The sequence below is a fragment of the Protopterus annectens genome, chromosome 12.part0 (genome assembly GCF_019279795.1).
Source record: "Protopterus annectens isolate FY-2018-M chromosome 12.part0, PAN1.0, whole genome shotgun sequence".
Taxonomy (NCBI): domain Eukaryota; kingdom Metazoa; phylum Chordata; order Ceratodontiformes; family Protopteridae; genus Protopterus; species Protopterus annectens.
The window spans coordinates 1,525,909,011-1,525,925,882 of record NC_056746.1 but is presented as its reverse complement, the minus strand read 5'-3'; the positions used below and the strand labels follow the sequence as shown (position 1 = coordinate 1,525,925,882).

The 16,872-nt window shown below is 42.2% G+C and overlaps 1 protein-coding gene across 3 annotated transcripts in view; it reads right to left on the bottom strand.

Moving 5' to 3' along the window:
- Positions 1 to 16,872, bottom strand: part of MFSD11 (major facilitator superfamily domain containing 11) — a 2,028,489-nt gene that overhangs the window by 1,716,252 nt on the left and 295,365 nt on the right. The gene's annotated exons all lie outside the window — the stretch shown is intronic.

Sequence of the window (16,872 nt, the reverse complement as noted above, 5' to 3'; positions counted from 1 at the left end):
AAGAGACCTCCAAAGCAGACACCCAAGCAACCGCTACCCCAAAACAAAACATGTGCAACACATAGCTCACAAAGCCAGTGTGCCGAACAGTCACAGCCCTTAAGGCTAAACAACACACCTGATACACTTGTAATATGTGACTCTATCGTCAGGCACACTGACGTCCAGCTCACCAGGCTGAACAAGGAGAAGGTCACGGTGAGGTGCCTGTCGGGCGCTAGGATCCGCCACATAACACAAGCACTGAGGTCACTCCAAGGCAAGTACAAATATGACTCAGTCATTGTCCATGCTGGTGTGAATGACCTGAGAAGTACCTCCCTGGACTACATGAAGAGAGACATAGAAGAGCTCTCTGAGCATGTAGCCCAGGCCGGTATGACCCTGACCTTGAGTAGCATCTTACCCTCACCAAGAATGATGCCACAATATGAAGACAAGATGATCTATTTCAACAATTGGCTTAAGTATTAGTGTCAATCAAAGGGGATCCAATGCCTGTCAGCATGGGATGACATGCTCGACAAGCCACGATGCTTCACTAGGGACGGCTTGCACCTGTCACCCCTGGGCTTTTGGATATTGGCAAAGGCTCTTGCTACCCCCATAGGGCCTTTTTTAGGCAAGGCTCAAAAGACAAACCCACCTCCATAGGTATCACAAGGGATAAGAAACTAAGAGTAATGCTACTCAACGCCAGAAGTCTAAACCTCAAGATGCACGCACTCTAAACACTCCTTAGCATGGAGAACATCGATATCTGTGCAGTAACAGAAACCTGGTTCGAGGCTCCCAAGAGCACCCCAGCACTATCAGGTTATACCTCATACCATGCTTTTCAGCCCCAAAACTTGGACCGAACCACAAAAAGGAGGGGGATTATCAATATTCGTCAAAGATACCCACACCTCCAGGTTGGTGGCACAGCATGAAGCATCAGAGACTAACCATGTGCAACTAACAGTGGGTAAAACTGCCTTCCAGTTTATAGCCTGCTACAGACCACCCTCCCAAACCCAGGAACTCCACTCGGCCTTCCTGAGAACACTGGAAAACATGAAGGTCTCTCCAAACACCATTATAATGGGTGACTTCAACTACCCAAACATAGACTGGGAGCATTACTCTAGCTCCAACACCCTAGCCCAAAGATTCCTAGACTTTATAAACTCAAATGTTATGGAACAACTTGTTACCACTCCCACAAGAGGGGAAAACATACTGGACCTGATCATCACCAACATGGGGACTCTCTGCTCCAGACCAGAAGTGTATCCCTCACTGGTAAGATTAGACCATAAACTAATCTCACTGGATATTCACATCCCAACCCCCACCCCCTGCCCAGAAAACCACAGTGAAAAACTTCTCTAAAGCAAATTTCACACTCCTCAAAACCGAGGTGGAATCCTTCAAAGCCCCCGGGCCTGTGGAAAATACGGCCCAGACCGCAGAATCCTTTATAAACGCATTCTATGAACACCTTCAGGAATGCATGGATCATGCAATCCCAAATAAAACCAAGACCCAATCCTCCAAAGGCAGACGTCCTGTCTGGTGGACTCCAGCCATAAACAAACTATACAATAGAAGGAGGACGCTACTACATGATAGAGCAAAATCCCAGAAAGGGAAGGCATCTCTGATCAGTATTAGCAAAAAACTACGGGCACTCATAAAAATCGTCTAAGGCCAGCTTTGAGAGAAAAATTGCACAGGACACTAAGGATAATCACAAGGCTTTCTTTAGTTATGTTAGGAACCTGGGTGGGAATTCCCAGATATGCTCAAAATTAGTCTAAAATGACAAAAAATACACCAAACCCACAGACATTGCCAACATCCAAGCTGACAGGTTCAGCACAAACTTCTCCCCCCCCCTCAACCAAAAGGGCAAATATTTATCCCAGCAGAGTGCTGCCCCCCTGACATCTCAGATGCTCAGGTAAGAGCCGCCCTCTCCAAAGCAAAAAACACAGCATCAATGGGACCAGACGGTGTCCCGGGCTGTGTCCTACATGAACTCCAAGAAGAGCTAAACCCAAACCTAAAACTACTGTTCAATCTCAGCCTTACTACAGGATATGTACCCAAGGAGTGGCATACAGCAACAGTGGACCCTCTTCACAAAGGTGGTGCCTCAACGGATCCTGGAAACTATTGCCCCATAAGCCTGACTAGCTTGGTCTGCAAAGCTATGGAAAGGATCATCATATGGACCTCATAAATAAAGATATTGGGGACCTACAGACACTGGACCCTACCCAGTTCGGCTTTGTTAAGGGCAGATCCTGCCTCTTAAACCTGGTCGATTTCTTTGAAACAGTCACCAAGGCCATTGACGAGGGGAAGGTTGTCCACACAACCTACCTGGACCTCACAAAAGCCTTTGATACAATACCCCACTCGGGCATTATAGATAAGTTCACCAGCTTTAATATAAATCCCTATGTCACTAGATGGGTTGCAAACTGGCTCAAGGACAGAACTCACATGGTTAGAATTGCTGGAGCCATGTCAGACTGCAAACCAGTTACAAGTGGCGTCCCACAAGGCTCAGTCATGGGACATCTCTTGTTCGGTATATATTTCTCGGAGGTACAGGCCAATATGGAAGGACTGTGGCTGACCAAGTTCGCAGATGACTGCAAACTGGGCGCCATAATAGACTCTCCAGCCGACACAAGCATCCTCCAAAAGGGCCTCATAGAAACAGACAACTGGTGCCAGAGCCATGGCCTCAAGCTAAATACCAAAAAGTGTATAGTCATCCCCTTTGGCAAAAACAACGTGCTCACAAATTACCACACAGGTGGTAATTCATTAAGTACAGAAGAAGTAATTAGGGACCTGGGGACACAAGTTGATAGCAATCTCTCATTTGACAACCACGTGGCCAAAGTGGTTAGAAAAACATTTTATATAGCCCACCTAATCATGAAGGGATTCACATCTAGATCAGGGGAGGTCATCGTGTCTCTTTACTCATCCCTCATCAGGCCCATAACTGAGTACAATGCCCCTTTTGGGATGTACCTTACCAGACACCTGCAGCAACTGGAAAGACCACAAAAGTACCTCACCAAGAGGATCAAAGGGCTCAAACAGAAACTCCAGCTCTACTCAGTGGCATACCGCCTGCTCAGAGGCGATCTGTGCCTGACGTATAAAGCCATGTCCAACCCGGAATTAATGGACATGCTGCACCTCAGAAAATCCAAATCCCATCGAGCTACGCGCTTGAGAGACTTGAACCTCAGCACTGAAATAAATAGGACATGCTGGAGGGACAGATTCATAACCCAAAGGCTCCCTTCACTCTGGAATAAAATCCCAGTCCAGGTTAGGCAGAGTCCCTCATTGACTCTCTTCAAGAGGAATCTTGATGAGTGGATGGGAGATCGTAGGTTTACCCCGGGTATCACTTCTGTGTCACTGTTAGACAGAGGCACAGTATACTAACCTCGAAAAAGGGCATAGCAAAAGTAATTTAAAATGGGTGGCGAAAACCAAACACACTCTGTCTAGGCTTATAAATTCCCTAGGGCAGGCAGCCTAGGATGAACCTATGAACCATAAAGACTTACGTCAGGTCAATGAAAATGGTGCCAGTAAGACTTCCTTTATCCATGGTGGCAAGTATGTTGTAGGTTAGAATCCAGAGTGTAGTCAATGTACTCCTTCCTGGCCATTAGCAATTTTATTTGTAAAAGCAATTGATATATTTTCAGATATAAAGTTTAAATCTTATACAAGAAGTACATCAAATATGAGCAATAAGGTTGCATATCTAAAATACAGCAATAAAAGTAGCACATCTAAATACGGCATTTACAAAAAAAACATACACATTAAGAGAAGTCAATCAAAATTTATCACTAAAAGTGTAAGGATAAATAAATACACAGATTATACAGTTAAAAAGCAGTACAATATGCTTACACTTGAAAACAGCAAAAACCTTAAGTGATTTAGACAGCAAATGAGTACTACTAGGATGTTGAGAAGAAGGCGACGACAAGAATATTATCTTGTAAATGAATCGTGCTGAGAGGAAGTACAGGAAGCAAGTACAGGAACAGTGTTAACTAGCCTAGCCTAGTTCTCAAACAACAGAACAATGTATACTCCTGTAGATGGCAAAGAAGGCTTTGACTAAAGACAGAGTAGGAAGGTTTCCTTTTTCTGAAGGATGGAATAACAGGCAACAGGACCCATTTTACTGAAGAAGCTTTTTAAGAAGCACACAGAGAGAAAGTCTCTATAAAAATTAATTGAGCATGGTACTTGGGACATAAGGGGTAGGAGTTGCCAATGTTGAAAAGTTTGCTGGTAAGTGGGAGACCAAAATTTGTGATTTGTCATATTTAATGTGTTCTGGTTTTAAAATGCTGTGGTGGTACGGCAGTAGCATTGTTACCTCACAGCAGGAGGTTCTCCCGTTCGATTCTCGGCGTGGCTTGGGAATGCCTTCTGTGTGGAGTCTGCATGTCCTCCCCGCGGTTGGGTAGCATTCGAAAGACATGCATGTGTAAATGAGCGTGCCTTCGTTGAAGGTTGGGCGTCGAGTTGGCACCTCGGCGTTTCGTAAAAAAAAAAATACTACTGCCAATCATTATTGGACCGGAGTTCCACTGTGGCGACCCCTTACCGGGAAAAAGCTGAAAGACAAACAATAACGTGTTCTGGTTTTGTTTTCATGTATTGCAATAGTAATATCATGTACCAAACTGGTAACTGTTGTAACCAATTTCTTTGGTAGAATTACTTATTTACGAGCTGAAGTTGTAAAGTCAGAGATTCCACTGGCAGTCTGAATGCTATTTTTCTGGAAAACTCCACCCATCCAGTATGATGAGAATGGCTAGAGTAGAGCTAGGAATATTGAAGTGTGTAATTTTTGTCCCTGACTGGGTTTACACATACATGGAACTTTAACACAATACCACTGCATACTTCATATACAACTCCCATGTACACATCACAATCTATCTCCATGACCTACTCCTGCACTATCATTCCACCTTTTCTCTATCACTCTCTAAAGAGTAGCAGGAATAAGGCTCTGTTCCCTTATTAACTGAACTACATACCTGTCCTACAGTTTTTTACTATATTTTCTGTTACTTAAGTATTATCCTACCAACCTTGCAAACAAGTCATGGTTGGACATGCATTGCTGCTAAACCGCAAAGAGCAGGTTGCAGATAATGCCAGTACCCAAATTTCTACCAATAAACACAGTGAAACTGAAGTGATTTCTATGCAAGTAATGTTTTCTATCTGATAGCTGGAGACATCAATGCTCAGATCATCGCAATGATTTGCTAGAAAGTCACACATTTTAAGAGGAACACACCAAAACTGTGTGTCAAAAATGTAGACATTGTGAGAAGATCTGGACAGTTGAAACAACCTATGTATATGCTCACTATATCTAACCAAATAAAGCTGTACATCAGCACTTATACCTTTTACATGACATTTCTGCCATAACTGAAGGGAAGCTTTTGGAAATTAAGTAATGATGCCAGACATACCTCTCAACATCATAGTACAAGAAATGTGAACAAAGCCTAAAATAATGACAGCACAGCAGCCTACAAATCTGGATAGATCTAAAACAGTTATAAATGGGGAAAGTGTCAAAATAACATTAAATAACTTTGGAAAGGGGAACTGTTATCGCACCCTGGTCCCACATACTGTTTTGACCAACCGCAATTAAGCTTAGCAACTGAAGCTCAGCTTTATTATAAAACTTCACCAATTCTGAAAAAAAAATAAATAAAGATTCTTATGTTCTAATAACACGTTTAAAGATTGTCTGTATATGTTTTTTTTCTTTTATCTTTTTCTCTATAATTATTCTCTCAACATGCAAAGATGGCTTTCTGAAGTAATTTACGGTAATACTTAGAATTTTTGCCTGATTCGTCCCCTTCCACCCCGACCCCATTATTTTTTCCTACTCTCCAGAATTATAAGCAGTGAAGTTGAGAAGTTTGTGTCTTTGTGCCATGTGAGGGGCAGACGCACGGTTCAGGATTAGTTTACTACCTTCAGCCTACTGAGTCCCAGGATAGGTTCTGACACATTTGGAAGGTGGTTGTGTTAATATGCAAGTACCCATTTTCTTTAGAAATAATAAAAAACAGCTCACATTACATATAGAAGAATTTAAATAAATAATGTCCCAAGTTCATATTCATAGCTAATGTTCAAATAGATCCACACTGTTCACTAAAAGCACTTTACCCCTACACATAATGTTGCCACTCACAACATTAAAAAAAAATAAAAAAAAAATGTTGCTGTAAACTAACAGTGACAACAGTAAGTGTGACTACAAAATGAAAGTAATCCATTCACCTGTTTGAAAAAAAAGTGTTTATTTATATGTATATACAGATATATATTTTTTTCATTTAGCAAAGAATAGTTGTGTAAAATCTTCCATAACCATAGATGTCCTCTTCCATGTTGCAGTTTTCATAATATGAGGGATTATTTGCCCAGATGACATGAACATCCGGCCAGTATACAAATGGTATTTAGTTTCAGTCCATGATTTTACTACTGCAAGGTATGTGACACATCACACAAAGACCGTAGAGAGCATAGGCCATAAAAGTGACGTCTGCACATACCATCCTCAGAACTGAATTTCCCAGTCAGGACACCAGTCTAAGGATAAAAAAGAGAGGCAAATTATCATTCAGAGAAATACAAGGACCAAGGGGGAAGGAGGGGGAACAGAATACTACAACATGGAAAAGAAAGGCATCTATGGTTATGGTAAGATTTTACACAACTGTTCTGTGTCGTCCTACTCCCATGTTGCAGTATTCATAACATAGAGAGTACCAAAGCTCATTAAAGGGAAAGTTAGGATGGAACAGAGGAACTCTCCACAAAACTGTGCAGGATTGTCCTGGCAAATCATGCTCTGGATCTGGAGATGTCATCCAGCTTGTACTGTTTGGTAAACGTGTGGACAGAAGACCATGTAGCTGCCTACAAGATGGCAGCAGTGTCCAGCTCATTGACAAAGGCCCCAGATGAAGCAACAACACTAGTGGAAATAGCTTCACTGAGGAAGAAAGTTTTACCATGAAAAACATGGCAGAAAGAAATGGCCTTTAAAATCCATGAAGAAATAGTCTGTTCTGACACAGGCTTTCCCAGCACCCTGGGGCGAAAAGAAATAAAAGGTTGCTCTGACAACCTGAAGGACTTGGTTTTCTCCAGGTATAATCTGAGCTGTCTATGTGTATCCAAGGTAAAATCTGAGCTATGTGTATCCAAAGTATGTAACACCCTTTCACTGGAATTTTGAGGTGAGGGAAAGAAGGTAGACAAATTAATAGATTGGTTAAGGGACAAATCATTAACTACCTTCGGCATGAAAGAGGGGTTAGTATGTTGAGAGACCCTATCTTTGTGGAAAATGAGGAAAGGTTGAGAAACCATTAAAGCTTGGCATTCAGAGACTCTCTAAGCTGAAGTGATGGGCACCAGCAGAACAGGCTTTCAAGTGCAATGCTTTAAGGAATCCATGAGAGCAGGCTGAAAGGCAGCTTGGGTGGGTTTTTCCAGTACAAAATTCAAATCCCAGGGTGAAGGAACAGGTTTCCTGGGAGGTCTGATATGAAGGGTGCCTTTAAGAAAAAGCTTAACCTCTAACCTAGAGGTTAAGAGAGGGGAAAGTGGCAGGTGTGCAGAAATGGCAGATAAGTGGGCTTTTACAGTAGAATAAGCCAATCTGGCCTTAAGTAGCTCACGCAAGTAAGACAAAACTAAAGAGATATCTACTGAAAATGGATCTAGCTGTTTCTTCAGACATCAGATGGAAAACCTCTTCCATTTGGACAAGTAGGATCTCCTAGTATTAGGTTTCCTCCTGCAGTACTAGAAGCACATCCTCAGAGAAGGGGTATCAAAAAGGGATCGGAAACCTATCACCCAAAGAGTTAGATTCATGGTTAAGTGTGGGTGAAAAAGTGATCCCTTGTCTTGTGTGAGAAGGTCCGCCCTGTGAGGTAACTTGTGATGATTGCCCTTGACTAAATGCAGACGAGGAGGGAATCAGTGCTGTCTTGGCCAAAAGGGAGTCATCAGCAAGATTTTTGGTTATTCCTGCTGAATCTTCAGCAGAACTTTCTGAATAAGTGGGAAGGGAGGAATGCATAAAGAAACATCTCCTTCCAAAATACTGAAAGGGTGTCCAACTTCCATACCAAAGGGCCTGGGACTCTCGCACAAAATTGTAGAAGTTCTCTGTTCATAGGGGAGGCAATCTATTTGAGGTGTACCTCACCAGTGGAGAATGTCCAGAAACACACCCTTATGGAGCATCCATTCGTGGGAGTCATGGACCTGCTTAGAGTGTCTGCCAGAACACTTTGAGCTGAAGGAATGTAAACTGCTTGTAAGGTGACTTTTGATTGAGAAGCAACTTGCAAAGCAGATAAGATTTTGTTCCCCCCTTGTTTGTTCACATACCAAAAGAACTGTGGTGTTGTCTGTGAAAAGCTTCAGGGGACCTGGGCGAAGATAAGATTGGAAAGCTTGAAGAGAAAAAAATCAAAGCCCTCGTTTCTCTGGTCTTCATCTATAAGGAAGGAACACAAACATCAAAAACCCTGGATCTTCAAGTTTCCCAAGGTTGCTCCCCACCCCAGGTCTGAGGCATCTGTGAACAGTTACTGCACAAGAGGAGATTTGGGTTCAGCGAAATTTGCAGAATCCACTACTGCAGCTCTTTCTTCAGACAAGGAAGAACAAACTCCAGAAGATGTGCATGTTGTGACCAAAGAGATTTCAGATAGCACTGGAATTTCCTCATGTGGAGGTTGGCCAAGGGCAGCATGGAAATAATGGATGCCATGAATCCTAGAAGTCTGAGAAACTCCCTGGCTGTCAAGGAAGTGAGTGGTAGGAGTTGCTGAAAGTAGGCTAAGAGAGACTGTACTTTCTAAAGGGGCAGAAATGCCATAATGCAAGGAAGACCTGGTCTTGAGAAAGTAGTGAGGAAGGATTTCTTGGAATTGTCAGTGAGCCCCAGGCTTAGAAGCAAGCTGATGGCTGTTTGGAGATTCTCAAGCAGAATTTCTGGATGGGTTGCTTGAATGAGGTTGTCCAGGTAAGGATAAACATGAATTTCTAGAAGTCTGCAAAAGGCAATAACAGGAGCCAAGCATTTTGTGAATACCATTGGGGCCATGGAGTGTCCAGAGGGCAAAGCACAGAACTAAAAATGAGAAGAAGCAACAGAAAAATGTAAGTATTTCCTGAAAGGGGATAAATAGGCATATGAAGATATGCATCTTTGATGTCCAGAGACACCAGAAAGTCTGAGAGAGTAGAAGTGGGAAAAAGGTTAGGAGGGAGAGCATGTGGAAGGTGTGAACCTGCAGAAAGAGAGTGAGGTGAGATAGGTCAATGGTTCTCCATGGGTCATCTTTCCTGGGAATAAGAAACATCCTTAAGTGAAGACCTCTTCCTCTCTGCTGGGAAGGGAACTTCCTGAAAGGTTCCCTGTGAAATCAGGTCCTGAAGTACCACAGGGGAAAAGAGGAACCTGGTCTTGAGGGGGTTGAATAATACCCCATGAAGGGTGGAATGGACTTCCAAGCCATGTAATATCCATTTTGGACAACTGATCGCACCTATTTGTCTGCAGTAATGCTTGTCCAAGAAGAAAGGGGGAGAGAGAGAGAGAGAGAGGCACTGGGAAAGAGGAATAGTTGTAGGAATGGGCAGGTAGTCACAGACTACCTGATTTGTCTGGAAAGGGGGGCTTTTCAGCAGTGGTAGGCTGCATCCTGGAATTGCCTTGTTTGTGTGGGCCTTTCTTGGAAGTGGATGGAGGGTTATAGGACTGTTTCCAAACATAATGTGCATTGGAAGGAAAATTCCTGTGGTACTTAGGAACTAGGGACACAAAAATATGCTTAAGCTCGTGCAACTCCTTCCCTTTTTCTTGAAGAAATTTGAAAAGGGCAGCAGCATTAGCTCCAAACAGAGCAGAATTATCAAGAAGAGCATCCAGAAGTTTTTCTTGATATCATCAGGCAAGGGCTGTAATGTCAACCAAGAAGGTCTTCTTAGGACCGAGCCAGATGCAGCTGATCTGGCAGATACCTCAGCTGTATCACAGCTGCACTTCATTAAATGATGAGTCATTTGGGAAGAGGCTGTCAAAAAGGGAGGAGAGCTGAACCTTGACTGCAGAGAGTCTGGAAGGTCTGACAGCAGCTGTGAAGCCTAAGAGATCAAGGCCAAAACATATTTGGACATATGTGTTTGATAACTAATAGCACTGGAGGCCACTGTAGATGAAGTGTAGACTTTTTTACCCCATCTCTCCATCCTTTATCAGATGGAAGTAAGTGGAAGACAAACATTTTAAAGATCTATCTGTAGACACTGAAATAACAGCAGGATCTGCAGGAGGACATTTAAACAGGAATTTACTGTCCTCTAGCACCTTATAAAATCTATCTGGCCTTTTTGGAGCAGGAGGTTGAGAGGCAGGTGCCTTGGATGCTGACATGAAGGCATTCAAAATGGCAGGCAACAAAGGGGGTATAGCAGAAGGGAAAGTGAAGTCTGTCAGGTGCCTTGGATGCTGACATGAAGGCATTCAAAATGGCAGGCAACAAAGGGGGTATAGCAGAAGGGAAAGTGAAGTCTATCTGTCAAAGATCATAGTACCTCACCTGTAACTCTGAGACTTGAGTGCAGTCCCATTTAAAGAAGTCTCTCATCCTAGAAATGGTTTCTCCAAAAGAGATGTCCTCCTCAGGGGAGTCAGCACCATTTGACTTTATTTCAGGGGAAGCATAACACAAAGGAGAAGCTATCTGGGTGGAATAGGCAAGAGACTCATCTGAAGAGAAAATTTCCACTTCAGAAGGCTCCTGTTCCAAATTAGAGCTCCTTGGAATAGAAGTGAGAGAAGCAGGGGGAACAGAAATAGCAGAAGCAGGTCCCAGCCTATTGGGAGGGTGGCCTAATGGTTAAGGTGTTTGCCTTACAAACACAAGGTACAGGGTTTGAATCTCACAGGGGATAACTGGCTAGGCTTAAAATGGCTCGCAAGAGCAGTTAGCCTAGTACTAGCCTATGAACCTATGAACCTATGAACCAAAGCCATAAAGGCATTAAGAATGCCCAGAGAAAAGGCTTGCCAGTCTGCAGTAGGGTCCTGAGGAGGTGAAACATGCTTAAGCTTTCATTTCCTTTTAAAAGGAAGATCTGCCTTAAGCTGAGAGAAGGCACCGACGTAGGCCTACCCTCTGGCACAGACGTCAGACTCTCTTCACTGGCTATGTAAAGAGAATTACTTCATGGGGCATCCAAAGAGATGAGCCATGGCTCCCTCATATCATCCTGACAGGACAACTGTACATCTGTGAGACCTCTGTGGAAGTGCTAATGGCAGTTTCCTTAGCAGACTCCGAAGTGGTACCCACTGCAGGAAAAGACCCAGCAACCATACGGACCTCTGGGCCTTCAGCCTCGAGAGGGATGTCTGGATTCAGAGGGCAGCCAAAGATTCAGACCTAACCTTTTTTACTTCCTTCTTCAGAGGCTCACTGGACAGACCCAACGTATCCTCTCCATGGCAAACGCTAGCCGCTTAAGTCCCTCGTTCTCCAGATAAATATTTAAGGCAGAAAGACAACTGCGGAACATCTTGGGGACAAAACACCTGACAGATCACGCACGTCTTGTAATCATGGGCAGATCCAAGGTAGAACAGACACTGGTCATGATTATCTTTGTGTGGAATCTGTCATCTACAATGGCACTTGCCTTTCTTGGATGACATAAACCTCAAAAAAAAAAAAAAACTTCCAGTAGCAATAGGCGAATACAAGAAAACCCCCCAGTGGGGTACTTATCTGAAAACAGCAGTTATTCAGTGAGCAAATGAATGAGAGAAGATGGTGTTCGGACTGGCAGCACAAACGTTCTGAGGATGGTACATGCAAACGACACTTTTATGACTTACTCGCCCCGCTGCCTTTGTGTGAAGTCCCCCGTACCTTCCAGTAGTAAAAGTGTTTTGTATACTGGCTGGACATTTGGGTCACCTAGACAGAAAATCCCTCATGTTATGAATACTGCAACATGGGAACTGAAGGACATTCAACAGCAAAAGAAATTCATTACAGCCAAGTAGAACCCATACTATTCATGATTTGACAAATACATTTTACTACAATACGGAATCGCTGTCATCTGAACTTCCTGCTGAACTCAAATAAGGGTTATCCTTGTAAGGATTTAGATCTCCAACATCAGAAGTTAAACCAACAACTTAGGCATCACTAAATAGACACACCAGTCCTCAGTCTTGCTTACCCATAGTAAACTGACAGCCTTAGTGGAATTGAAATCTCTTACTTTACAAAGATCAGAAGGCATTCTGCAGAGAAATACATGGAGGTGAAGTATGACAATGAAAAATAACAGAAAAAAGGGAAAAATGATTGCAGACCTTAACACATACGATGAAAACAAAGAAGGCATTACAATAAAACAACCACCATGAAGGCAAGAATAGTAACAAATCCCTTTAACTAGTTTATAAAGGTAGGACTCGAACAATGAATTCAGCATGCTCAATAGCAAAAGTACTAACAGAAGTATGGAGAGTGTAGCAGTGAGTTTGAGTTTGTCAGCCTACTAGATGAATGGTTTTTGGAGCTGGAAGGTATAAGGAAGAGTCAGAGATGGCAATCAGGGGAAAAGCATACTCCAATTTGTGAATCAGAACTGATGCACATTAGCCAGTCAAAAACTGCCTTTTAGCTTACTAACAACTGTATTGGTCATGAAAGCTGTGTGAGGTGGAAAGAGATAAGAGGATATTTACAGGGAGACCTACTTATTCATAGGTATTTGCTTTGGAAATAAGGCCTAAACCTCAATTGTCTGCCTTTATTTAATGACTTCATCCCTAGGGGCTTGCCAGAAAATGACTTTAAAAAATTCTGGACATTCTGTGAAGATTCGGACAGTTGAGAGAGATGAGATTCTGACAATATTTAAGGAGGGACACTGCAGAAATACAAAGAAAATCAGGTGTGTTTCTTTTCTTTACTTTTGAAGAAGATACTTGATTTTCTTGTATTTTGCTTTGTCCTCCATATAATATTCCAATGGACAAGTCTGGCCACTCGATACCTTATGACAAAATTTTTCTTTTGGTATACACTCGATTTACAACAGGTATGCTGGTTGGGCTGTCCAATCAGCATGCATGTTTTTGAATGCAATGAGACATTATTGCATAATTAAAGACTTTCATACTGTCAATCCTGAGTAAGAGGTTAAAGATGAATTAACAGCCAATCAATGAAGACTTTTTTCTGGAAAAAAGTCTGGGTGTACAGAGTTGAGAAAAGTTGTATTACTAATTTGCATTATGAGGAAGAACTTGCATATTATGTTGGTGGAAAGATATTCAAAGTACTGTTTGGTAGAAAGGACTAAATCAACTGAAAACTTAAAAAAAAGGAAAATACAGTTGTGCAAGTTAATGTACCATAACAGTAGATGTTTGAATAATAACTATTCCAGGAACCTAAGCTATATGGGTTGCGGCCTGTATAAGATATAACAACTGCACGGCTTCCAAAGCTTCAGGACACCTTCCACTCGGCCAAACCATTAGTCAACCTGAGCTGAGCTGACTAAAAAGTCAAGTTTTGGTGCAAAGTCCTTCACAGCTTTCATGCCAACTGAGACAAGGAGTCTGAGCCCTGAGAGGACATTGCTGGGAACAACACAGAATCAATATCCACACTTTGGCATTAAAAACACACCAAAAAACAAGAGGGAAAGTTGGGAGCAGCTACTGCAGCATTGGCCATTCAAACATCTGTTGTTATGGTAAGCTTAGTTACAAAACTGTATTATGTTCTTCATCTTCATCACTGTTGCATTAACCCAAGCTAATACAAGTAGATTATCACAACTTAGAACAACTGGGAGGTGGAAGGAGAAGGGTCCAGGAGCCCCTGCAGAATGATCCTAACATAGCCTAACCTAGACCTGGAGGAGGAATCCAGCTTGTAGTATTTTGTAAAACTATGCTGAGGACCAGGCTCTTGCTTCTAAAATATTTCTAGAGTCCAACCCTTTCCAAAAAAGCCACAGATGAAGCCAAGGCCGTGGAAGAATGCGCCTAGACCTAGTCTAGGAAAGTTTAGTTGTGGTGGGAATAACAAAAAGTAAGAGCCTGAGAAATCCATTTGGGAGTAGTCTACTTTGACACAGGTTGTCCCTTCTTTTTACCTTCACAAGAAATGAACAAATGATTGAAGTTCTGAATGATTTTGTTCCATCAAGTTAGTACCAGAGTTGTCTGTGGACATCCAAGGTATTAAGTGTTCTCTCTCCCTCATTTTAGGGTTCAGGAAAGAACAAAAGGAGATGGATAGTTTGGCTTAAAGTAAACTTGGGATACCACTTTTGGCTTAAAAGATTAGTTCTCAAGGAAATGCTGTATCTGTGGAAAATGAGACAAGGTTGACCCACCTTAAGAGCTTGCAACTCAGATACTCTTCTTGCAGAGGTCAGTGCAACCAGCAAAGCAGTTTTCTATGTTAAAACAATCAAGTCAGCCAAATCAGCTGGTTCAAATGGAACAAGTGTTAGAATCTCTAACACATTAAGATCCCAAGAGGAGCCAGTGTTTTTCTTGGAGGTCGCTTATACAAAACACCTTTCAAAACATTTCGACATGGGGATGCCTTGAAGAGGGGATCCATAGTCGACATGCTGAAATGGCTGACAAATGAACCTTGAAGAAGAAGTAAGACAGGCTATAGAGAAAAGTAACTCTTGCAAATACTGTAAAACAAGGCAAACACTAGCCCTGAACTGGTGATTATTGTTGACACCAACTAGAAAACCTTTTCCATTTGCTAATATAGGATTTTCTATTAGTATCTGCTGCACATTCACAGTAAACAGGCACATAAAAGGCATAAAGACCTTATCATCTAGACAGTCAGGTAAAGTTATTTAGGGTAGAGATGCATCAAATAGTGTTAGTGGTGCAACAGAGGTAGCACAATTGCTTTTGGTGTAGAAGGCTGTGGGCTGTTTTCTCAAACCAGGTAGCTCAATTACTGATACTGTAGTGTGGCATATGGGGGCACTGCACTCCTGACTGTGCTGTCCTTTCAGATTAAATGTTAAACAGAGGCCCCATCTACCCGAGTTGGTGGTAGCTCAGTGGGTGTAAAAGATCCCACAGCACCTATCAAAAAAAGAATGGGAAGTTCCCTGATGCCCTGGCTAAATTTCCCCTAGTAGTATAAATACCACCTCAGATTTCCCCTGAAAAGAGGTTGCTGGCCTAGTGGACCTAACCCAGTCAATAATGAATAAATAAAAACAAACATCCCTGGTCTTGTGTGAGTAGATCCAGTCTGTGAGGAAGCTTATAGTAACTGCCCTGGCCAATTCCAAAAGAAGGGAGAACCATTCTTATCAGAAGGGTGTCACTACAATAACCTTGGGGGATTCCTTCTGAATCTTCAAAAGTGCCTTGGATATTAGTAGAAAGGATGAAAAACATATAGTAAAGGAAAGAAAAGGCATCCATCTTACTGGCCATATCTCACGGAGTCCTGGAGTAGAATTTTGCCAGCTGATTCTTTAGCAAGGCAGTAAAAAGGTCTACTTGAGGAACTCCCCACAGGTGGGTCAAATCTTGGAAGACTTCCTGATCTAATTTCCATTCATGAGGATTTGCCTTTGTCCTGCTCAGCTTGTCTGCCACACAGTTCTGCTCTGATGGAATGTAGGAAGCCTGTAAAGTTAGATTGTGCAGTACAGCTATATCCCTTGTTAACTGACTACTTTACAAAGAGAGTAAGACCTGGTTTCCCCTCACTTGTTTATGTACCACATCACTGTCCATAATAACTTGAAGTGATCCTGGGGACCAAAGGTGATTCAGACTAATGACTACCTTTATAGGAGCAAGCATCTCTTTTACATTTATGTGCTTGTGTCTTTGTTGCCCCAAACACCTTGAACTTTTATCCTACTTGACACTGTTCCCCAAGCAAGGTCTAATGCATCTGTGGTGACTGCTTGCTTTGGAGCAACAGAGAAGGGGAGACCTGGATTCATGGATTTCTCTCCTTTTAAACCCCAGAAATGGAATTTAAAAAGGTACTTGGTATTGGTGCTGGGATGTCAGATACCACTGTATCTTTCTTATGTTCAGCCATGCCAAATGTATCATGAAAATCACAGATGCCATGAGACCCAGAATCCGGAATTATTCACTTGCAGTGGTTGAAGTCTGAGTGGAAAACTCTTGGAATAGAAAATTATATGCAATTATTTTTTTTTCTTGTGGAAGACAACCTTTGTACTAACATGTCTAGCAGACACCACAGGAACACAATCTTGTGTGGAGTCAAAAATATTTCTGAATGTTCTCTTAGAATGAAGTAACCAAACTCAGCAAGTACGGCAAGGGCAAGGCACCAAAAAGGGAAATTCCAAACTCAAAAAGTAAAATGCCAGCCCAAAGTGGTGTGCATAAAACAATTTAATGTGACATAAACAGACCGGTTTTCGGCTACAAATACCAAGCCTTCCTCAGTGTACATAAACTTCCACATATAGCCACAATTTATATAGGAAACAGTAAATTGGTAAGCCCAGATGACTGGTCACAATTGCTCATTAAGTAAGGGAATGGGCCATCAAACTCTTCCAGGTGAAGTGTACTGCAGAGCTTGTCCCTGCAAAAATTAAACTTTAGGTGTTGTTTTTTGATGTTTTTGTATCAGGAATATACAAACAGAATCATGGTGATGACATATTAAA